A 23,888-nucleotide genomic window follows, 5' to 3' on the forward strand; every position below is an offset into this window, starting at 1 on the left:
CATCCTAGTCCAAGTTCTCATCGGTAATCCGCAGACGTTTGAAAAAGTTCCTAATGGTCTTTTCACATTTATTCTTGGTCCTCCTTTGACATTTCTTTTTCTTTTTTTCTTTTATTACTATTTTTTAATTAAAAAAATTTTTTTTAGGATTTTTTTTTTTTTTGAGAGCGAGCAGGGAGACAGAGAAAGAGAGAGAGAGAATCCCAAGCAGGCTCTGCGTTGTCAGAGGAGAGCCCAATGTAGGGCTCAAACCCATGAACTATTAGATTATGACCTGAGCTGAAACCAACAGTCGGACATTTAACCTACTGAGCCAGCCAGGTACCCCTTATTTTACTATTTTTTAATGTGTATTTATTTATTTTGAGTGAGTGCATATGTGTGTGCGCAAGCAAGAGTCAGGGGCAGAGAGATAGGAGAGAGAGAATTCCAAGCAGGCTCTGCACTGTGAGTGCGAGGCTTGATCCCATGGACCATGAGATCATGACCTGAGCCAGAATCAAGAGTTGGACGCTTAACTGAATGAGCCACCAGGCACCCCAGGCCTTTTTTTTAGATAGTAACCTAAGTGAGCTTCCAGATACACATTTTTGATTGAAAGTCTTCAGTTGTTTCTGTTTGCTCTCAGAGTCATGTCCAAAATCTGTACTGTAGTATACTGGGCCCCACATGATTTGGCCCCTGCAACTTCTGACCATACCTTCTCACCATACTTCTCTTCCACCCCCCCCACCCCCAGCCCTGTTGTACTGGTTTCTTGGTGAAGGGCCCAAGTTCTTTTCTGACTCTTGGCTATCACACATTCTCTCTTTCTGCAGTGCTTTTCTCTATCAGTCCCATTCTTTTCCTTAAATTCTCAGTCTAAATATCATTTCCCTTTTCCAGGGAAGCTTTTTCTGATCCCTGAGCCTGGATGTTACCCCTTTGTAACCACATTTTTAATTAAGTACTTTTGGGTACAGTTTTGTTGTTGTTGGTTAAAATCTTTCCCTTGCTGGATTCATGGCTCTGTGAGAGGTCCATATCTAGTTGTTCACTTACTTTATCCCCAGTGCCCACATTTACAGGAATTTAAATAAATCTTAGTTGAATATATAAATGATGGAAGAAACTGAGGAATGAGGCTGGAGACGGTAGAGGGGAGCAGATCCTTCATAAATACTGAGGAATTTGGATATCGGATATTAAGGATTTTAAGCAGTAGGATTTTAAGCTGGGACATAATCAGATTGTGTGATGATCCTCTTTTCAGTACTTCTCTTAGAACAGATTTATTTTTTTTAAGGGGGATTTTTTTTTTTAATTGCAGAAGTAATACCAATACGGATAGCACTGTATCTAAATCAGTGTCCATGAAGTTTAAAATGAGAGTCCCTTGTATTCTTGCCTTCAGAGACACCACTATTAACTATTTGATGGAGGCCCTTCCAGACCTTTTTTCCAAGCATTTATAAGTGTGTACACGTACACACATACCTGTAGACACATGGAATATATTTTTAACAAAAATGGGATTATCCTATGCACATGTCTCCTGCTATCTGAAAATAGAGCATTACTATGAAATGTTTTGTAAGCCGAAATGGCATAAAGCAAAGAAACCATTGCCATTAATTTGTATGGAAAATTTTTTCGACGTTCCCAGACCCCCAAAATACCCTCTTTTAGGCTGTTCTGATACCATAAGACACATCTTGCTAATGGATGCACAGAATAGATCAGACAAAGCACAGATGCTTGCAGACACAGTTCAGAGCTCTGGTGGCCTGATGCTGAGGTGACGAGTGTAGTTCCCAGAGAAGGAGCTTGGTGGTGCCACTCGAGGTACGCGCTGCCTCTGAAAACAAATGCTGAATGCTAGTTTCGCTTTTCAGCTTTTTTATAAAAGCCAAAATCCCCTTTGGATTTCTTTCAGTTAGCAAAAGTGGTACTATTGTAGGTCTTTCGTAAAAATAAAATGATACAGCATGAACTTTTGAAAAGCAAGGGATATCTATATATACTAATCTATAGTTTGGTTTTTTAAATTATCAGCTGGACATACAATCGGTTCTGTTATAATGTTATAATGTAACATACTTCCTAAAATTCCCTGTACTATGTAAAATCACACAGTAAAAACCACAGAGCTTATGGGGAAGATGGGGATGGGGCACAATACTCAAAAACTTCCTCAGTGATGTATTAAAAAAAAGATATGAACCTAATAAGGCAGTTGTGCAATTTTATACATTATCCATTGATTAAGAAATAAAAAGATACTAGGGTGCCTGCGTGGCTCAGTCAGTTGAGCATCAGACTTCGGCTCAGGTCATGATCTCGTGGTCCACAGTCCGTGGGTTCGAGCCCCACGTCAGGCTCTGTGCTGACGGGTTGGAGCCTTGGACGCTGCTTCGAATTCTGTGTCTCCTTCTCTCTCTGCCCCTCCCCCACTCATGCTCTGTGTCTGTCTCAAAATAATAAATAAACATTAGAAAAAATTTAGAAGTACAAAAATACTATTTTGAAAAAGAAATGAACTTTGCCTACAGAAATGGGCTTCAGAAGGACTAAAGGTTCCCGTTCCACCTTTTTTTTTTTTTTTTTTTTTGGTGAGAGAGTGAGAGAGAGGGTGCACGAGTGAGTGAGAGGCAGAGAGGGAATCCTGAAGCGGGGCTCAAGCTCACCCGATACGGGGCTCGAACTCACAAACTGTGAGACCTGTGCTGAAGACGCATGCTTAACCAACTGAGCCACCTGGGTGCCCCCTGTTACACTCTTTTTTAAAGAGAAGGATGATAGCTTGTGGATTCTTGTGAAGTGATGGAGGGAAGGTTACTTGGAATTGTATGAGTAGGTATAACATCACGTGTGGGTAGGTTTAGCATCTGTGAATTCACATGGTGAACTGCAGTAGCTGGTAGATATTTGGAGAGAGAGAGCGAGTGAGCGTGTGAGCGTGTGAGCGTGTGTGTGTGTGTGTGTGTGTGTGTGTGTGTGTGTTTTATATTCCTGTGTAGCTGGGTTCAGCTGAGTGCAGTTTCCTATGTTCACCCAGTGTTTCTCATGAACAGAATCATGCATAAGGAGATGCAAAATTTGTGTTCTACTCAAAATGTTCCCTAACATATTTATCACAATGGAACAAACATATATTTTCAAAACAAGGATTATAGCAAAACAGACTCTATTTCTACTTGTCCAAGAGTATCTTTTCTTAGTATGTTCTTAGTGTGGCTGAATATTTCATTATGAAGGTATGTGTCATTTGCTTAACTTATCTGTGTAATTTAAATATTTGCTGAGCATTGCTTGTTCATTTTAGTTGTCTTTTTTGGATGATTAGCCTTACTAAGAATTACTCCTTTGACAATTCCCATTTCTAGCACAAACTACTAAAATTTACATCCATGAATAAGAAACAGAAAGTTTGTAGTTTCAAGTAGTTGTTAGTAATGATAGTAGAGTCCCCACTAGTTTGTTCTCTCTCTGCCAAGCACAGGTTTTGGATCTGTCTCTGAGTGGCTGCAGGAGGTTAGCTTGTGGGTTGTTGGTTTTTAGCCTTGAGATGTGGTTTGGGTTGAACATGCTACCTGGGGAGGGACTGCCAACCTCAACTGTAAATGGCATCCTTTTAAACTAATTGAGACTTCTATTTAAACTCTACCCCTGACAGCTAGGCTACTCAAATTCGGTGTCACAGGGTCCCAAGCATTCTTTATTTAGCGGGTGTGCCTTCTGCTATGCCTCAGGTCCCTTTGGAAATCAGAAAAAGGTACTGCTTAGCAAACAAGTTGTTGCAGACAGTGAGTTAATTAAGGAGATTATAGGATCAGAGACCGTTTTCACACTGAAAGGCCAGGAAACTGCTCTGTTTGTGTCTTGAATCCAATGTAACTTGTGTCTGTTGACTGGGGAAGAATGAGCAAGTGAGAATGGGAGTCGTTAACAGATGTTTGTCTCTCCAACTTCATTGAGTTCTCGTGTTTTGGCATGATTTGATTTCCTTTTCCCAGCTGACTGTGGTTATTGTATAACTTGTTTGGTGCCATGTGTGGAAAATGGCTTTAGGTAATGAAATGTCATTGTGTATTTGGCCAAACTCTTGACAAGCCTTCCTTCCTTTTGGCCCTTCAAAATGGTTTTGGGGTTCAGTCTGGACTGTACTTCAGTAGCTCCTAATAACAGTCATTTGGCCTTTCCTTATTTGAATCTCATATCCTATTTCATCCACCAAATGATATTGTTTGCCTTGTTTTTTTTTCCTTTTGTTCCTGTTCCTTCTGTCACATTCCAATATTTATTTTATTTCTTTGCATAGTTCTCCCCCCCCCCCCCCCACCTCCCCAGGACTTGTTCATGTCCAGTCCAGAATTTACTGCAGTTATTCTTGAGATTTTGGAGTAGACGGCTGCCTTCTGGGTCCAGTGTTTAACCAGACTAAAGGTTAGTTTACCTGTCCTATTGTGCCTCTGTTCTAGGGTTGTAAAGATGAATACAACATTGTTACTACCTCAAAGAGTTTACAGTCTAGTGCATGGGTCAGCAAGCCTTTCCTGTAAAAGACCATATAGTCAATATTTGAGGCTTTACAGGTCCTATGGTCTCTTTTACAACTACTCACCTCTGCAGTTGTAGTGCTAAAATAGCCATAGACGGTACCTAACTGAATGAGCATGGCTGTGTTCCAGTAAAACTTTATTTACAAAGACTGGTGGCAGCCTGCCTTTGGCCTGTGGGCCTCGTTTGCCAGCTTCTGATCTGCTGGAAGTAATGGCTATGTAAACAGAATGTTTCAGCATACAGTTGGTTATTGTCATTTGCGGCAGTTATGTGCTATAAAGTCACCACAGACACTGAATTAGTGAATACTGAACCATTGCTTCTAAAGGAAAAACAGGATTAGGTTTCTGTGAGCCTCTGGTTATAAGAATTTCATCAGGTGATTAGTACATAATCTTGTTTTATGTAGGTTTCTGTTTAAAGTCACTTTATTTAATATATATTGGTAACTCCTGGCCGGCAGCACTATAACTTGTGCCTGAACAAATACACACATTTTCTCTGTAAGGCACATCCCAGCCTTCTTGCACTTAGGAACACTAGACAGCATTTCAAGCACTATGCTTGGAGGCCATTTTAAACAGTGAAATCACCAACAAAAAGCACACAAATGTGAAAGGCATGGCACTAATAGACTATGAAAAGGGCCCTTGTTTAAAGTATGAGAACTTGAACAATAAGGCAGAGAGTCACCTTGTTGGACCTCAGCTGGGAACAGGTGTATCAGGGAACTTGAATTTTTTGCCACTCTGTGTGTGTCCACGAGTGTCTGCGGAAACACCATGGGGATTGATTTTGGTGTTACTAATAAGTTTTAGCAAGTAGCTGAATTCACAAATATGAAGTCTACAAATAATGATGACCAAGTATATTGTGGTAAGTGTCATGAGGGAGGTGTGTGTTGGGTACCGTTGAAGCATGGGGAAGGGCTACTTGGTTCAGTCCAGGTGGAAGCATGGGTTGTAGTGAGGAAAAGGGGAGTCACTTTGGAAGACTTCTTGGGAAAGTTAACTAGGCCAGGTGAGAAGAGAGTGTTCCAAGTAGAAGAGACAGCACGGGCAAAGGCAGAGGAGGTGTGGCACAGCAGAGGGTTTGCAGGTATCTAAACATACGGTAATTTGGAGGATCATGTGAGAAAGTTGGAGTAGGAGAGAGACTGAGCCTTCTGCAGGAACACTTTCTTGTTTGGTGCTGTGGTATGTATGGGTAGTGGTCAGTGGGCTGGGCCCAAATAATGGGCCCAAATAGATTTCATGCTGGAAATAATTTGTTTCTGGAATTTCTCATTGTTTACTTGTCATGTCTGCGTTGTTAATTCAACAAAAGCAGTACTGTTTCATTCACTAAATTAGGTAGGATGGAAATTGACTGAATTTTTTGTCATGCAGTTTGTTGATTAAAATTTGAGGGCTACTCTTTTAGACGGTGCTTTAGGCATTGTGAACTCAAACATGCAGAAGATACTAGTGATGTTTCTTTGCGTCTTGGTTGTTGGAGGAAATTGTCAATGGCTTTAAGTAGGGCAAACCTCTTTTTCTTTTCATTTTGGTATTTTTATTGCCTTTAAAAAGTTACAAAGCCAACACATCCTTACTGTAAAAAATTTGAAAGTGCAGACAAACAATGTGTTTGTACCATCTAGTGTTGACCACTACTAACATCTTAGGGTTTGCTTTTCCTGCATGTTTAATGTTTATTTATTTTTGAGAGAGGGAGAGAGACGGAGCGTGAGCAGAGGGCGGGGGTGCAGAGAGAGAGGGAGACACAGAATCCGATGCAGGCTCCAGGCTCTGAGCTGTCAGCATAGAGCCTGACACAGGGCTCAAACCCACGAACTGTGAGAGCATGACCTGAGCAGAAGTCAGACGCTCAACCGACTGAGCCACCCAGGCGCCCCTCCTGCATGTTTATATAGGTCATAGTACATAGATTGGAAATGTCTAACACCCATTAACCTGGGGAGTCAAAAGAGAAAAATCCATGCCTAATTATCAACTCAGAACTGGGTTGGAAAAGTGGTATTCTAATTTCAGAAGTCAAACACAGATACCTGTATCTTGCTATTTATCCAAGTAGCACAGTGAGTGACACCATGATGTTCTCCCTTTCCTGTGTAAAGAGGAACTTCTCAGGCTACATCAATAAAGAAGAACAAGTTCAAGAAAGATTAGACATCTAATAGGACTCATTCTAGTTTTGAAAGATTGAGTATAAAAGGGTCCGTTTCATGAGGAAGCATCTTGAACTGGTAATAAATTGGGGCATGAGGGCTAATTTGAGGCCCTGTGGGCATAGAACCTTTGTGACTTTGAAAAGCTGGGTTCTAGTTGGAAAAGTTTCTAGGTTGTGGTGTTGGGGGTGGCTTTTAGGTCAGTGGGAATAGAGATAAAAAGATCTAGCAGAGGAATGATTGCCTTTTCAAATATTTTAAAGAAATATTTTTGAATAGGTAAAACGTGTGTGTGTGTGTGTGTGTGTGTGTGTGTGTGTACATATAAACATGGTTCTCTCCCTTTTCTTACATTATTAGGGCATGTCGTACATACTGTTATTCACCTTTGGTTGTTTTCCCCCTTCATATTACTGTTGGACTTGGGAAATCCTTCCATGAGTGCTTGCCTACAAGTGTGTGTGTGTGTGTGTGTGTGTGTGTGTGTGTGTGTACATATAAACATGGTTCTCTCCCTTTTCTTACATTATTAGGGCATGTCGTACATACTGTTATTCACCTTTGGTTGTTTTCCCCCTTCATATTACTGTTGGACTTGGGAAATCCTTCCATGAGTGCTTGCCTACAAGTCCTTGTATCTCTCTTAGAGGCTGGCAGCCTGATAGATTTCATTAATTTTGTCCAGCATCTGATATGTCAGAGGCAGGATAGTGCAGAGGTTAACAGCTTGGGCTTTGGGAAGTCCTAAGTTCAAGTCCTAGTTTTATCAGTTATCAGCAGTGAGGCTTCGGGCATGAGCTGCAGTTTCTTCATCTGTAAGACGGTGATACTGATAGACTAAATGAGATAATGCATGTGAAGCACAATGAGTAGCATATGGTAACTTCTCATGTATTGTTGGTGGTAGTTCTTAATTACATACTTACATTTTTGTTATGATCTTTTAAGCTGTTAGGTTTATTTTTGCCTTTTTTACTGTTTCTAATTAAAGTGAACAGTGAAGCTTAATAATTCACAAACTGGCTGTCTAAATGCAGACCTGTTTTGTTTGATGTGAAGAGTTTTATTTAATGATGACAAATTTCAAATACACACAAGACAAAATAATAAAATGAATCCCCATATTGTCACTGGTATTCAACAATTATCAAGACTTTCCCACATTTGTTTTAGCTTTCCCTCCTGCGTGCTCCGCCCCTCCCCCTGCTTCAGTTGAAATATTTTAAAACAAACCCTAGATGTCACATCACTGCATCCCTACATATTTCACTTATGTACACACCTTGTAAAAAATAATGGACTTTTTTGGGGGCACCTGGGTGGCTTAGTTGATTGAGCATTTGGCTCTTGATTTTGGCTCAGGTCATGATCCCAGGGTCGTGGGATCAAGCCCATTGTCAGGCTCCGCGTTGAGTGTGGAGCTTGCTCTCTCTCCTTCTCCTGCCCCTCTCCTCTCTCTCTCTATTTCTAAAATAAAGACAAAAAAAAAAGGTTTTTAAAGGACTTTTTTAATATACCACGGTGCCATTGCCATGTCTGTCTGTGGCATTCTGTATCTGATCCGTAACTTCATTTTCCACATTATCTATCAAATGGCTTCTTAGATTTGGTTTGTTGAAATCAAGACCTACATGTTATGTTTGATTGTCTCGTCTTCTAAGTTTGTTTTAATCAAGAACAATTCTGCCTTCCCTTTGAAAGATGTTCTTCATGTTATAAGCTTGTTAAAGAAGCAGGTTGGTTGTGCTATAGAATTCCCACACTCTCAATTTGTCTGTCTCCTTGTGGTATCATTCAGCCTTTCCCTCTGTCCCCCATATTCCTATAAATGAGAATTAGCTCTAGAAACTTGGTTAGATTCAGGTTCACAGGTGAGCTGTGTGCCTCACTGTGCACTGCATTAGGAAGTGTCTGTTTATCTCGCTTTTAGTGATGCTAAGGCTGATCAGAGGGTTCAGGTGAGACAAATGGCGGGGTTTTGTTTGTTTTGTTTTAACATTTCAATCAGTTGCCAGCTAATTTACAAAAAAAAATCAAGATCTGGCAACAGTTTGCCAGAGCCAAGTAGCAGCTACCCCCTTTTAATTGGGCTTGTGTTCTCCAATTTGCCACCAACCCCCCAACTCTCCTGGACTTACACACAGCCACTTTTGTCACTTGCCTTGCCTCTGTAGGCATTTGATTTTGTGATTAGTGCTTTAAGAGTGCCACCAACGTGGGTTATTGCATTCTAGGTTTTTAAGTTGTTCCTCAGAGATTCTGTTTAGGACGGGCAAGTCCCCCCAGACAGGCCTGATTTTGATTACGGTTTGGAAATGTCTTAATCATTGGACCATAAGTGTTGTTTTGTTTTCTCTTTTTTTAGGGAGGAGCGTAAGTGTTTTGCTTGTGTTCACATGATATTGTCATTGGTGTTGACCCAGAAACTAGTTAGCTATGTGCCCTGCCACCAGGCTGGTTTACTCTTTGTGTATAGTCTAGTACTAGTGAGCCTAAGGAACCTGGAGGTATCACTTCTGTTTCCTAATGAAATTTGTACCTCTGGGAATGGAGGCCTATGTACAGAGCTCTGGGACAGTTCTTTCCTCAACATCCTGTTGCAGCCAAACTTGGTGAAAAGCAAGAAGTTATTCTTCCTCAGTGGGTGAACTGACAAGCTTCAGGCTGTGTTCTAGTAGAGTCTGAATGCCACCCATCAAACTGGTTGATTAAAAATAAACTTTTCTTGTCTCATGTAATTTTCCCTAACCCCAGGCTTTTTCATTGATCTGAGATCTCCGGCAGAGTGAGAACCTCGTTTCTCTAGGCTTGGAAATCATAGTTTTGGCCTGACACTTTGCCTGCTGCCCCTGCCCGAATCTCATGTGTCCATGTTTCCACGTTTTTAGTTTAGTTTAGTTTTTTTTTTTTCCTTAGAGGTGCTTTCATAAGTTGAGAATGATGATTTTCTTTCGTCTGAATGCATGGCTCTACGAGGCTGGGTAGTACATGTGTATATTTTTTTTCCTGCATTGAATCAAGTGTCCAGCAAAGTAAACACTGGCCCGCAAAGGAGCACAGCTTCACTGTGAGAAACCCGGGTCAGGTGGTCCGGAGCGCGAGCTTTCACATGCTCAACTTGTTACAGTTGTTTGAAGGCTTTCTTAATTTTTTTTTTTTAACCATGTTTTGCAGGTGGCATTTTCTTCAGACCATTTGTCTTGCTTTTCAGTGCCCCTTTGCATAGTTTGTGCACCTGAGCTGCTGCTGCTGCCACCACCACTGCCACTGCTGTGGCGAAAAGAAAGCTGTGGTGTGTGGGTGGCACACATCTAATAGCTCCACCTTCCCCTCACCCCCGCTGCCCCTGAACATGGCTGTAGTTCAGAGCTCGGTTTTAGAAGGCCTGCTTTCTTAGGCAAGATGTCTGGTCTCGTATTGGAGTGTTTTAATTCTTAGAGTAGTATTGTGAGCCTTTAGGTTGGCACTTCCAGAACTAGTGCCACGAAAAAGCTTTTGCCCTGATTTTCCCTGGATGGCATAAGCACTGATTTAATCTACAGTGAGAGAAGCATTGAGGCTCTGTGCTAATAGGCAAATGTTTTCTGTTTGGTAACTCAATTATTTCATTACCCTGTATTTATCAAAGTTTGCTTAGCTTTTTGGCCTTACAAATACAAAGATGTCCTATCAGTAGGGGGGGGTAGTATACAGTTATGCAGGGTTGCTTTGGGGGTTCCATTAACATCACGTCATTCAGGTAGCTGTTTACTTTTGCAAAGTAGTGTGCAGTGTATTCCTCCACCCTGGAAGCTGTTTGGCCACGTAGGATGACAGGCGTTCCTGAGGCCTTTTTCTTTTAGGAAGGGGCTACAGGTTGGCTCTCTTTTTCTTAGGCCATGAGGAACAGAACTTGGTGACGGTACTTCAGAGGTGGAACCAGGACTGGGGTTTTCAGATACTGATAATGTGAAGTGTTCTTTGAGATGCAGCCCCTAGCAGGCAGGGACTGGAGCCTGGACCACTGCTGGACTCTCGGACTGCTGTCTTTCTTTGTCTCTTTGTGGTTGGCAGTGAGTGGAAGTTTCTCAAAGTACATTGGCCCTACCTACAAACCCTTAACGCCCTGTATGACCTCGGTCACCAAACCACTTCAGGGCTTTATTTTTATCCTAGCCGTTTCGTTTCAAGATGTGAGGTTGGTTTCTTTCCTCTAACAGAGCAAAGTTCTCTGGGGGAAGAAACAGAGTGCCAGGGTGCAGTTGAGGCTGGTTAAACACCAAAACCACACTCTTCATCTTTCTGGGCTTGAGACGTGACATAAGCCATGCTGCAAACACCAGCTTCCACACTGAAGAAACCTTGTCAGATACTGACTTCATTTCTTTTTTGTGTTTGTTTTGTTTGTATTTTTAGAGAAGTAGAACGTGGGGAAAAAGAGGTGTTACCTGCCCATTCTGCTTTAGCCAGAAATCTAATTCTAAGAATGGACATTTTGTTGCAATCCAGTATTTCCGAGCTTAGGGCTTTTCATCTTCCCCACCAGTGTTGATGAGAACTCTCACAACTCACCAGGTCTCAGGAAACCGGATTACCAACATATCCTGTTCGCGTGCATGTGTGTATTCTGTGTTACCCACAGGCCACTTTCCACCCCACGTGACCTTTAGCTACCATCCGGAAAGTCAGGACCCAGATACCAGTCAGAATTTCCAGGCTTTGGTTTGGTTTAGACATTTCAGAAAATGTTAATAGTAGTAATTTTAAAGAGACTTACTGAGTGGCACACGTACTGAATAGGAAGTAACGCATCCTGAGGAGAGGGGGAAAGGCAGGACCGGGGCTCTTTGAGAAACGTGTTTGAAAATAAACATTCAGGAGAAGGCTTGCACAGCAGAGGAGGAGAGGACAGGGGGGGAACTGTTTGATTAATTAGAAGTGAATAATGGTCCTATTTTTAGGTTTTAAGGCTCAATTCTGAAGCTCTCTTTACATTCGTTAAAATTGTAGTACACGTTATTAAAGTTGTTTACAACACACTTCATTGCATTTTATTTTAATCAGCATGTCTCAGTATGAACAGACTGTGATGAGTCAGGTACCACACTGGAACAGGGGTAGATAAAAGACTGCCAGTGGCCTGCACGCCAAGAGTGGTTTATAGCATTCTTATGTAAGGACTTGTTTAAAAAGGAGACAGCATGTGACAGAGATGTATGTGGCCCACAAGGCCTAAACTATTTACTGTCTGGCCCTTTACAGAAAATACTTGCCCACCACTGCTCTAGAAGCTGGGAAGGGCGAAGGCAGTTAATACAGTGGCGGCCCTTCATTTAGGACACTGATTGTTAATAAGGGTGTTCCTGCCTTTTTGGGGGACAGTTCTTCGTTTTGTGGGACTGTCACTGCAGGATGTTTAGCATTCCTGGGCCTGCCCACCAGATGCCAGTGGTGGCCCCCACACATTTCCAGGCACTCCCTGGAAGGAGTGGTACCGTTTTGGTTGGGAATCACCAATACAGGAGCTTGGTGACACCAAAAACACCTTGTTAAGGTTTCCTCCTCTTTCATTTCCTCTCAGTCAGAGAAACAGATTTGGGATTTGGCTGTTCATGGCATAAGGACCAACCATAGTGTGAGAGGGAATGTGAGTAACTGGTGGAATGGGGAAAGTTCTCAGTAGGGTATAATAAAGAGGTTTTAAGGAGGCCATTTAATGAGTATGTTGCATGTTCACCCTTAAAAGGATTGTTGAGATTCATATATAGTTTATGAAAGCTTTGTTTTGATGTTGCCCGTGCTTTCAGAAGCATGTTGCTCTCTGTGTGAGAGGAAGAGTAGCCATCTTTGGCCTTCATGTCCAGATCGCTATGAGATCTGTGGGAATCTGTATGGTGTACTTGAGAGACTTGTTCAGAGCCAATGTAAGGACGTAGTTTTGGCATCTTGTGAATAACCTGATATGCAGACTTAAGCCAGAACTCTGGGGTTGGAGAATTTTCCAGCCTGGGAGAGTTGACTGAGAAAAGTCCTCCTTTGGCTCTTTACCAAGTTAGACAAGGGAGCAATCAGCTGCTGAGTTCTAGCCAACTGGAATGTATGTGAGGGTGTACTATAAATCGTCCCTTAGGATCCAGCTCCTAGTCTGTGAAGAGCCTTCCAAATAAGAATGAGACCCTTACACAGGATCCTTGTCACTCTGCAGCTGCTTGAGGAAGGAATAGAGTAGTGATTTGATGTTACTGTGGGAGCAGCTCACTTTATATAGTAACATACTGGCTGTTGGTTGGGGTAAGAGATTGCAGTGACCTTTTTGTTTTCCCCCTGTTGCCTTTCTCACCAATTTCCTGTACTGTTTTTTATTTCTGACCATACTCTTGGGGAGATGTATCTGCAGTTCTATCATTCTGTAATCCCTCTCTACTCTTAAAGGTTCCAGAGATTCATCTGTCTACTCTGCTTTCACTGTCTTGGATGTGATGTTTGGGCTGAGATAGAGAATATGAAAAAGTTGTTTTCTTGGCTGGCGATCTTCTCCCAGTCGGCAGACTATTTGTTGGGCTTCAGGGGGAAACTCCAGGTTTTTCCCCCTCTTGGAAGCCATTCATGTTACTCATAAATATTTAATATTGAAGTTGCTGCTCAGTTTTATTTTTCCAAGTATTACTATATAGACATTAGACCAGAAGGAACTTAAGATACCATGGAGACTCTTTCTAATGCTTCGGTCTCTATAAAATGTATCTGCCACACATTTTTATTTTTGAGGGCTTCAGTGATATTTCTGGTTGTCTTCCCTCTGTCCACTGATCCAAAACTTTATTATCTCTGATGGAAATCACCAGGCATCTCCTACTTTTGTTCTTGCCATGTCATTCATGCCTAGAACCATATGAGAAGTGTGTACCTAGGTGACGTACTGGTCTCTAGTAGCATTGCTTTGACTGAATTGTACTTTGGTGTAAGGTCAGCAGCCTATATTAAGACAAATAATAATACGGAGGTCTAGGGAATCATTGCCATTTGCATCACGTGGTATCTTCTTTCTGGAAACCCATGGGAGAAATTTCTGCTTTTAGTGTCAGAGATAGTTGTGCTGTGTGGGCTTTTTTTTTTTTTTTAATTTAAATTCATGCACATTTATGAATTTGTTTTTAAGAATGATTCTGTCTTAATTGTTTCAGAGGTTAGCACTAAACTTGTAACTTCCTTTAGTAAATGTGAAGGACTTTCTGGCATGCATCTTGTGTCATGTCCTTACTACTAGTGACCTCTGATCTTTTTCTCTTTCATTTCTCTTTCTTGTTTTCAATTTATTTTATGCTGCAGTTCAGTATATGCCTTTGTATGTTGCCTTAAATAACGGGCTTTACAGTTTTATATGCACATTTTTTTCTTTTTCTCTTGATTATTCAGTTGTAAAACCTCTTTCTCAGGTCAGCTAGTCATTTCTCAGGGGCTCAAGGTTTTTACTATCCCCATTCAAGTCCTTTCCATAAATATTTAGTGAGTACCTTTGTATGTTAGTTATTATTCTAGGCACTGCACACAGAAAGGTAAATGATATTGATCTTTCCTTCAAAGATACAGTCTAGTAGGAAAAATGGATATGTAAATAAATACTTGTAATAAAGTGTTACAAAATAGAAATGTGTACATTGTACAGGGGTAACACAGAGGAGAAAAACATTAACTGATGATGAACAAGGAAAGCTACCTAGAAGGGTGATCTGTCCTTAATTTTGAAGGATAAAAGAAGTTCTTTAGGTAGATGTGAGTAGCCAACTTTTCTGGCAGAAGCAACAACATAGATAAAAATGTGGTATGGTTGGAAACTAAGTGGTTGCTTCTGGGATTCCTAGCCAAGAGTCTGTAATTAGAATATCTTAGGCCACAGTACAGACGTCCACATTGATGTTGTTTAATCAGTCAGCTGGAGCTGAAGATTCATCACAAAGTAGATATGTTGGGCTTTTGATTTGGCTGAAGCTTAGAAGTGGATCCTTCTCTGCTTTATTTTATGCATTAGCAAAAGTTGAGTCATCCTAAAGTCATGCCTTCCATCATTCTGGGAAGCTTTCTGAGCCAGCGCCGGTTTGGCTTAGGAATAAGTTATGCTTTATGTGGTAACCATTGGCAATAAAAGTTCTGTTCTTGCCCTGCACATGCACAGTAGGACCGCAACTGCTGAACATGTGGGAATGAGGAGTTGGGATGATACCGTCTATGGATTTGCATTTTTCTGGGGTGTTTCTTGGTAAGGATGCTGCAACTTTGTCTAATGAGATTTTGAGCTGAATTGTGCCACAAATGTCTGAGATACTAGGTCCTAATTTGTAAAGCAAACTATGTGTAAGTCGGTTGACATTCTCTCTGAGGAATTTTTTTTTTGGCAGATTTTCCTTTAGACTTCTGGACAGATCTGTAAAACAGTATGGCTTTTAAAATACTTCAAAGTGACATATTGGTCACTTTGGTTGATTAAGGTACTAATAGATGCATGCCCTTGGCATCCCCAGTAAGCTGTCCCTTGTGGCTAATGGAGACTAGGAGTTACATCTTCTGGATACATTCCTAAATTGTTTTTTTATTTCTGAGAACACATTTTTTAATCTCTTTCTTTGTTTCTACATCTGTAAAACAAACATATCTACGCCATCAGCTGATCTGGTCTTTAACACCAGTGTAGCTTTCTGCACTTAGATGGAGCCCCAAACTTTTAGCACAGTCACCTTCATTTCTGCCACCTCAGAGTTAGAATCTTGGTGTGGGGGTTAGGACTTTTGGGGCAAAGGGTATTGGCTATGGAATAAAGGCTTTTTGTGGAACAGCAGAAAAAGTTGCGGTGATTTTTAAAAAATCTCATTATAATATACATACAGAAAAGTGTACATATCAAAGCCATACATTTGGGGCACCTGGGTGGTTTAGTCGGTCAAGTGTCAACTTCAGCTCAGGTCACAATCTCACAGTTTGTGAGTTTGAGCCCCACATCGGGCTTGGTGCTGGAGCCTGCTTCAGATTCTGTGTCTCCTTCTTTCTCTGCCCCTCTCCCACTTGTGCTCTCTCTCCCTCAAAAATAAATAAACATTAAAAAAAAAAAAAAAAAGAAGCCATACAGTTTGATAAATTGTCACAAACTAAGCATATACTTTTGTAACCAGCAGAGTAATTGCTTTTTGACTCATGTCACTTTTGTTCTTTTCTTCCTTTTTAACTCTAAACTCAGATTTTCCCCATACATTTAGCAGGAATAGTGACAGGGATAGAGCATTGTAAATAAGTGAGGAAGAAGTTAATGCTTATGTTTTCCCTTGCTAATGCTTTCTGGTATGCATAAGAATGTTTTTTTGTTGTTGTTGTTTTGTTTGTTTTTTTTTTTTTTTTTTTTTGAGAGGAAAGGAGAATTGGAGTAAAGATCAGAGATTTTGAAGGTGTTTGCCCTATCGTTTGAACTAGATATTTTAGGTCTTGGGAACAAGTCCAAAAGAGACATGACTGACAAAAAACCAGATGGAAGCAGGCCTTGCCTCCAGTCACAGTGAAACTGAGTCTCTCACCAAAAGTGCTGTGGTTTGGCCTTAATGTCGAACTATCTGGCTGTTGGGGGGGCGGGGGGGGGGTAGTGACATCATGGCCTGCCTGCTTCTGGAGACGCTTGGATCCAGCTGGGATGTGGCGCCCCAGAAGTCCCGTGCTGCCATGTTTATAGCCTTGTCTTTGGCGTCCAGGTAAGTGCCAGGCTGTACCAGGTCACGTTGTCTGAGTGTAACCCATTTTTATTCTCTTTTTGCTAGCTAGACAAACCCAGTTTTCTTCTCTTTTTGCTGCTAGCTGACAGTGAGGTAGAGGTGCCTCTGTTGATAAAGAACAGATACAGAAGTTTGCATCCAAACCTGAATAACCATTTTTAACTTGAAACACTTTTCCTACGAGTTGACGCACCAGAATCCTTCCCTTATTTGGTGCCCTGCTTAAATCTGAAGCTTGCATGAGGTTGCCAGAGCTCCCTGTGTGCTGATTATTTGCTTTTTGGTACCCACAGCAGAGTGGTTTGTGAAACCTTCTTTGTGACCACATCTTTCTTAAACTGAAGCTTTGTTCTCCTTTGGGTTCTTAGATTAGTTCGTGCTCCTCCCTTTCCTGAGAGATTCGGGGGTTTTCCTGTATTGTGGTAGGTGGGTGGGCAGGAGAGTATGTTTTCAGATATTTTTTCTGGATTATGCACCGTCCCTTGATGATGGTGTGTGAATGTACATACGTTCTTTGACTCTTGAAGAACTATTTCTCTATTAACCAGGCAGATTGTGGATCTGTCTAGAGAAAATGTTAGGGTTTTTGTTTTACTAGTTTTATTACTGCTGTTTTACTGTTATGGAAAGCAAGCTCTTACCTACTTTTCTGTTTTCTCTCTTCTGGCCGGCGTTATCCTGGGGTGCGTTTGTTAAGGGCTTCCACTGACTTGCAGGATAGGATCTGGATTGGAAGTATCTATTTCCCTTAATCTGTAAGACCTTGAACTAGTGGTCTCAGTGAGTGATAGCTGGAACCATTGGTGGGTTTTTGTTTGGGGTTGCTTTGGCTTTTGGCCTTTATAAACATCCTTGGTGTCTGTCTTGTTTCTGCCCAAAAGGTTGCTTTCTTTGAGGCGCCTGGTGGCTCAGATGGTCAGGCGTCCGACTTCGGCTCTGGTCATGATCTCACTGTTCGTGGGTTTGAGCCCTGCATCAGGCTCCATGCGGACAGTGTGGAGTCTGCTTGCGATTCTCTCTGTCTCCCTCTCTCTCTCTCTGCCCCTTCCCCACTCATGCTCTCCCTGAAAATAAATAAACTTAAAAAAAAGACAGAAAAAAGGTTGCCTGTTTTAAAGGTGAAAGATGGAAGAGCTCAGAGTCTGGAGTCAGACTGCCTGGGTTAACTTTGGGCAAGTCACATAACCTCTCTGTGCTCTATTTTCTCATCCGTAATATAGAATTTATAGTATTCCTAAACTCACAGCATTGTTGTAAGGTTAAACACATTAATAGACAAGGTGCTTAGAATAGTGCCATACGTATAGAAGGTGCTGTAGAAGTTTGGATTATTATTGTTAAGGTGCTTGGGTGTGTCACACTTGTTTTGTTCAGTTAGAAAACTTGAGTTCTTACTGTCTAAATTGTGTTTGAGTAGCGTGGGATACTTTTAACTCCTAAAGCACAGAGTGTAAATTCAACCTGTCCTCAGTTGGGGACTGTCCCTGAGCTTCTGAAAGGTACAGTCCAATTAGGTGTTAGGCCACACTCCCCCCACCCCACCCTTGCCCCCCATCGTGTGGGTTATAAGCTGGGTAGAATACTGGATAGGTTCTTTCAATTCTTTGTTCTCATTGGCTGAGCCTTATTTATGCTTCAAAGTATGTCTTTTGCTCCCATTACATGACAAGCCAGCAATTGTAAAAGTATGAGTGTTATGATCTTTAGAACCAACTCTCTCACGTCCATCCATCTCTCTATTTACCTCTCCATCACTATTGATAATTTCTGTGTCCTGGGTTATAGAAGTGAATCATGAACTAAAGGATGTCATGGTCTAGAGCTGTGCTGACCATTACGGTAGTAGCCATACTGGCTATTTAGTTTCTTAGTCACACTAGCCACCTTTCAGATACTTATTACCCATATGTGGCTAGTGGCCGCTGTATTGGTCTGTGAAGATAAGGAACATATCTGTCATCCTGGACAGGAAGTTCTATGGACAGAGCTGGTCTAAAGACAGACACGGATGTATGTAAGATGTACTGTGGCGAATGAAATACTCTCTGAGGCTGCAGGATAAGGTGTAAGGTTCAGCCTGGAGGTAGAGGACAGGCAGAGCAAGGAAAAGTAGGACTGTACTAGATATAGAAAGGAGTACATGAGAAGGGTTTAGATAGAGATTGGGGTAGACAGAAGGAACATGGTGAGTTTTGGGGACCACGAATAATTCTTTGTTGCTGAAAGGTAGGCCGTATCAGCAAGGGTAGAGGCGGGAGGAACAGCCAAAGGCCAGACTAGAAAGGCTATTTATTCACCAAGTATATTTATTGATTACCTTTTTTAAGCCCACTGTTGTGAACCAAGTACACAGAATCCTCACTGTCATGGTGTGTGTGTGTGTGTGTGTAAATTGGTGATAAGTACTATAAAAACAGGATAAGCTTGAGCAGTGCTGCTCAAACTTTACTGCACAGTATAATCACCTGGAGAGTTTTTAAAAATCCCAATGCTCAGGTCACACCCCAAGGTGTCACTGTGGGAATTAAATCAGTGTCTGGGGATGGAGGCCAGGCATCTGTATTTTTAAAAGATTTGCACGCCATTCCATTATGCTATGCACAATGGGACTAGGGACACAACTGGAAGCATGCTTGGCACATTCAAGAGATAGGAGGCAACAGGAGTGGAGAGTAAGTATTATATAGGCCTTTTATAGGAGACTGTAAGGACTATGGCTTTTTTTGTGTGTTCAGATTTTATTTTTTATTTTTATTAAAAAATTTTTTTTAAGTTTATTTATTTTGAGGGGGGGAGCAAGCAGGGGAGGGGCAGAGAGGGGGGGGAGAGAGAGAGAATCCCAAGCAGGCTCTGCACTGCACTTTGTGCTGCACACAGGTCAGCACAGAGCCCGATGCAGGGCTCGAACTCACAAACCATGAGATCATGAGTCGAAACCAAGACTTGGGTGCTTAAGTGACTGAGCCACCCAAGCGCCCCAGGATTTTATTTTTAAGTAATCTCTACACCCACCAAATGTGGGACTTGAACTTACAACCCTGAAATCAAGAGTCATGTGCTCCACCAACTGAGCCAGCTGGGTGCCCTGAACTTTGACTTTTATTCTGATGTTAACTGTGGTCTCTTTTTGTCCCGTCTCTTGGGCTGGAATGTAGCAGATGGAACTGCTGTTACTCAGGATCATATTCCTTAATTTCTGATAGAACTCTGATTTTCTTTGACTACTTTTGTTTGGGTTTTGTCATATTACCCTCCAAAAAGAAATAGATTTAAATTCTTATAAATAGTGATGAACATGTTATTTCCCTACAGCATTAATATTAGTACCGCACTGTTTTTCTTGAGAGTTTTTTATATGTAGTACCTGGATAACCTATTTAATCGCTATTAAATCTCTGTGTTTTATATGTTCTTCATTCAGCAACCACTTACTGAATATGTAATAAGGTACCAAATACCATGCTAGGCCATTTAAAAATATTGAAAGGAAATAAAAATATCCAAATTATCTCTAAAAGCGAAATCGGTGTTTCATTTAGTTTGGGACTTTTTCTAAAGACTCATACTTGGTTCTGGGCCACTGCTGGTCTCTATAGATTGAGTTCTTTAGAACTAGAACCCCTGGGACTTAGGGATGGGATCATGATTGTCGATGAGTGTGGAATGACTACTTCCTTTACCTTCCCTTTCTTTTCCATCTCCCTTACCATTGAGGAGTGATTGCAGCAGCTTCTTAAGGGGTCTCCTGGCCTCTGCACATTTGACCCTGGCCAGTTACCCCTTAGAAAACTAAAATTTCTAAACCGTAGCCAGAATGTCTTTTCAAAAATGGAGGTTTGTTCATGTCGCTTCCCTGCTCAACACTTTTCAGTAGCTTGATTAAGATCAGGCTGTTTAATAAGGAGTACAACTTGTATAGTTTGGTTCAGCCTGTATCTCCAGCCTCATTCTTGGAAAATCACCCACCTGGCCATGCCACTCTACCACATACCACTCTTGGGACCAGCATACATGCTGTTCCATTTGCTTATGTCACATAGACAAGATACCCTACCTGCTCCAAAACTGTTTACTCAGCCATCAGGTTTCAACTCAAGGATCTCTTCCTCTGAGGTCTCTAATGCTCCTGCTGTGGAGGTACAGAGCATCCTGTACATCCCTAATCATGGTACTTTATAATTGTGTCACCCACAGAGCAGGGATCATCCCTGCCTTTGTTCATAGTTTGGGCAGAGCAGGGATCATGTCTGCCTTTGTTCATAGTTTGGGCAGTGTCATGTTCACAGAAGGTGGCAAGTAAGTTTTTGTCAAATGAATAGATGACCTTACCACTCTCACACTCTGTTGGCCCATTAATTTCTAAGATGGGTTTGAGCTTGCGTATGTGCCTTTAGTGAACTGTTTTTCTCGTTGCCCACCTGATCACTGAGTGGGAGATTCAGCCGTTTCCTCTTCTCTCTTACTTTACGCAGTGCAGACACAAGGTGTCCCAGCTCACCTACTTTTCGGGTGGATGGGCATGAGAGTTCCCAGGCGCTGAGAGAGATGAGTCAGAAAGAAGAGTCATTCAGAAAGTAGTCCAGTCAGAGCAACAGTGCTGCCCTTTGGCTGAACTTTCTCTCTCTGTATACCTTGGGATGTCAAGCTGGTGGCACTTTTGAGCTGGTTGTTACAGATCGTCAGACCACAGCACATGGATTCATAAACCTTAATCTGGCACTTTCCCTCGATTACGGATGTTTTGGGAAGTGTCCAAGGGCCCTCTGGCCTAAGAAAAACTTGATTGGCTTTGGGGGTGTTCTGTTTCCACTTGGTCACTTAGCCCCATAGTGGCATTGAAGGTGAAAACGTGGAGGGCCCCATTTATATTTCTTTGAAGCCTTTGGGGCATTTGAGTTCAAAAGTTTTGAGAACAGAAGTCTTTGGGCATTTGGTGGTTGGTTTGTTTGTTTATTTGTTTGTTTGTTTGGGGGGGGTCCTATCATCAAATAGGATGGTGCTTACTCAAAATTAAGAGAGGTTAGATTTAGTTAGAATCATACATTTGTGGGCTTTTAGAATTGGCAGGAACACTGTAGGTTGGTGGTTCCCCTGAGGTGGTAGGAGGTAAGTAGGTATCAGAGTATCCTGGGAGGTGGAGATTCTCTTAAACCACACTCTTCCTCAGTACCCTTCTTCACCTCTCAGCCCATGAGAAACATTACTGTTTCCAGTAGATGTGTGTGGTAGCTCTCAAGTGTTGTGCAGGTAGAAAAACTTTTGAGACCGCAGTGTTCTAGATCTAGCCCAGGGATCAGCAAACTTTTTTTCTGTAAAGGGCCAGATGATAAATACTATAGGTCTTGGGGCCATACACTCTCTGCCGAAGCTATTCACCTTGTCCTTTGTAGGGGGGTAGCCACAGACAAGATATAAACAAGTGAGTGTGGCTGTATTTCAATAGAACTTTATTTGTGGATGCTGAAATTTAAATTTCATATAGTTTTCATGTGTCATGAAATATTCTTTTGAATTTTTTTCAACCATGGAAACAGTATAAAAAACATTCTTAGCTCATGGTCCATATAGAAACAAGTGGCATTCTATCTGTTGACCTTCAGGCTGTAGTTTGCTGACCCCTGATCTAGCCCAGTGGTTCGTAAGTCTGGCTGCCTTTCAGAATTATGTGGAGACCTTTTAAAAATGCTGATTCGCAGTGACCTTCTCCCCTCCCCGAGGATTCTGATTCTGTAGGACTGGGGAATCTGTTTTTTAACAAAAGCTTTTCTTGTGATGCGCACACACTCAGGGTTGTAGAATTACCATCACTGATCTCCCTCAGCCTTCTCATTTTATAGTTGAAGAAACAGCCTTAGAAAGTTGATCTGACTACTCAGCAGTTATATAGCAAATAAATGGTACAACCAGAGTTTGAACCCAGATCTTTAATTCTAAGATTAGTGGTCTCTGTTCATATCATTCTGTACTCATCCCTTTCCCCAATAAACAAACGAGCAGTAAATGTAGAATAGTCACAAACTCAGGGTTCCTTCTCCCCCCCCCCTTTTTTTTTTCCATGAAAGGGAAACTTTATTACAGTCCCAGGGCTTTGGGGCTCAGGCAGGAGGCCTCCCTGGGGACAAAGGAAGAGCCAGTGGAGGGGCTTCACTTGACCTTCTTGGAGCTCAGGTTGTTGGTGTGGCCGCACATCTTGCAGCAGTGACAGCGCAGGGGTGCAGGTGAGCCTAACTCTCGCGGCAGATTGTCTTGTTGCAGTTGTGTTTCTGGGCCAGCTGGCGAGGGAAGGCTCGGAGATGCCACCTCGCAGACAAAGCACCAAGTGCAGGCTCGACTCTTTCTGGATATTGTAGCCTGAAAGAGTGCAGCCATCGTCCGGCTGTTTGCCCACAAAAGTAAGATGCTGTTGGTCATGCGAGATGCCCTCTTTTGTTTTGGATTTTGGCTCTGACATTCTCAGTGGTGTCACTGGGCTCGACCTCACGGGTGGTGGTCTTGCCCGTCAGGGTCTTCACAAAGGTCTGCATGTCTGCGTCTGCCACGAGGCCGCTGCCACCAAACCGCTCCGCCATCTCATCGACGAGGAAGAGCGGGGTTCCTTCTTCTTATGCCTAGTGCCACTCTCCCTCCTGAGAGCTGAGCGGGGACTCTAAGTTCTGCTGTCCCTCTGTTTGTTGGCTGGGTTTCTGGAGCTGACTCCTGATTTGACATTTAGCCTAATTTCCCTCCGGTCTGCTGGCTTTCAGGAGAGATAATGAAGTAATAGCAAGTAAATTGCTTTAATGTAAGACCGTGTTGAGGCGGCACTAAGCTGCAGTGTGAGGATGAGAGCCGTTGTTTCAAGGGGTGCATTTCTTGGAAGAGGTGGTTTTAAGAGGCACGTTTCACACTTGAATTCACATGGCTCAGATCCAGCTGTCTAAGTAGGACATCTCTACATGGAACTTGTGCTTAATTAGAGCTAATTGAGCTGTCATTTTGCCCAGAACGGTTCAGGAGTGGAGAAACTAAAGGTGAGGAGTAATCACTGTCCCTGCCGTGCCTCAGCCCTGGTGTGGCTCTTTGGTCCAAGTAAGAAATGGGAGCATGATTTTGATTTGCTCTGTCTTCCTATGAGGCATTTGAGTCATGTTACTTGGCTTGCCTGTACTTCTTTCTTTATATGTATCCTGGAAGGAGAAATACTGAAAGTCCTAAATGAATAATTTTTACCTTTATTAAATGATTACTGCATTACTGACTTACTGATAGGTTTCCACACTTGTGTTCCAGGCCCCCCTTCCTCACTTTCTTTATCATCTCCCTAGATCTCACTTCCTCCAAAGACTTTCCTGGCTGAGGTATAGTAACAAGGAGGGAAATAGAGTGCTTCCAGATACCTTCATAGCCGGTAGGCCTTGTCTTAGAATTTGGAGCATAAATGGGGAATTGGCAAGTTGGTATGCTAT

General features: G+C 42.1%; 1 protein-coding gene and 1 pseudogene across 2 annotated transcripts in view; one reads left to right on the top strand and one right to left on the bottom strand.

Moving 5' to 3' along the window:
• SMG6 (SMG6 nonsense mediated mRNA decay factor) overlaps positions 1-23,888 on the top strand; it is a 228,616-nt gene that overhangs the window by 20,552 nt on the left and 184,176 nt on the right. The window lies entirely within an intron of this gene.
• On the bottom strand, positions 22,188-23,264 carry LOC122485106 (annotated as a pseudogene).

Source organism: Prionailurus bengalensis, chromosome E1 (assembly GCF_016509475.1).
Source record: "Prionailurus bengalensis isolate Pbe53 chromosome E1, Fcat_Pben_1.1_paternal_pri, whole genome shotgun sequence".
Taxonomy (NCBI): Eukaryota; Metazoa; Chordata; class Mammalia; order Carnivora; family Felidae; genus Prionailurus; species Prionailurus bengalensis.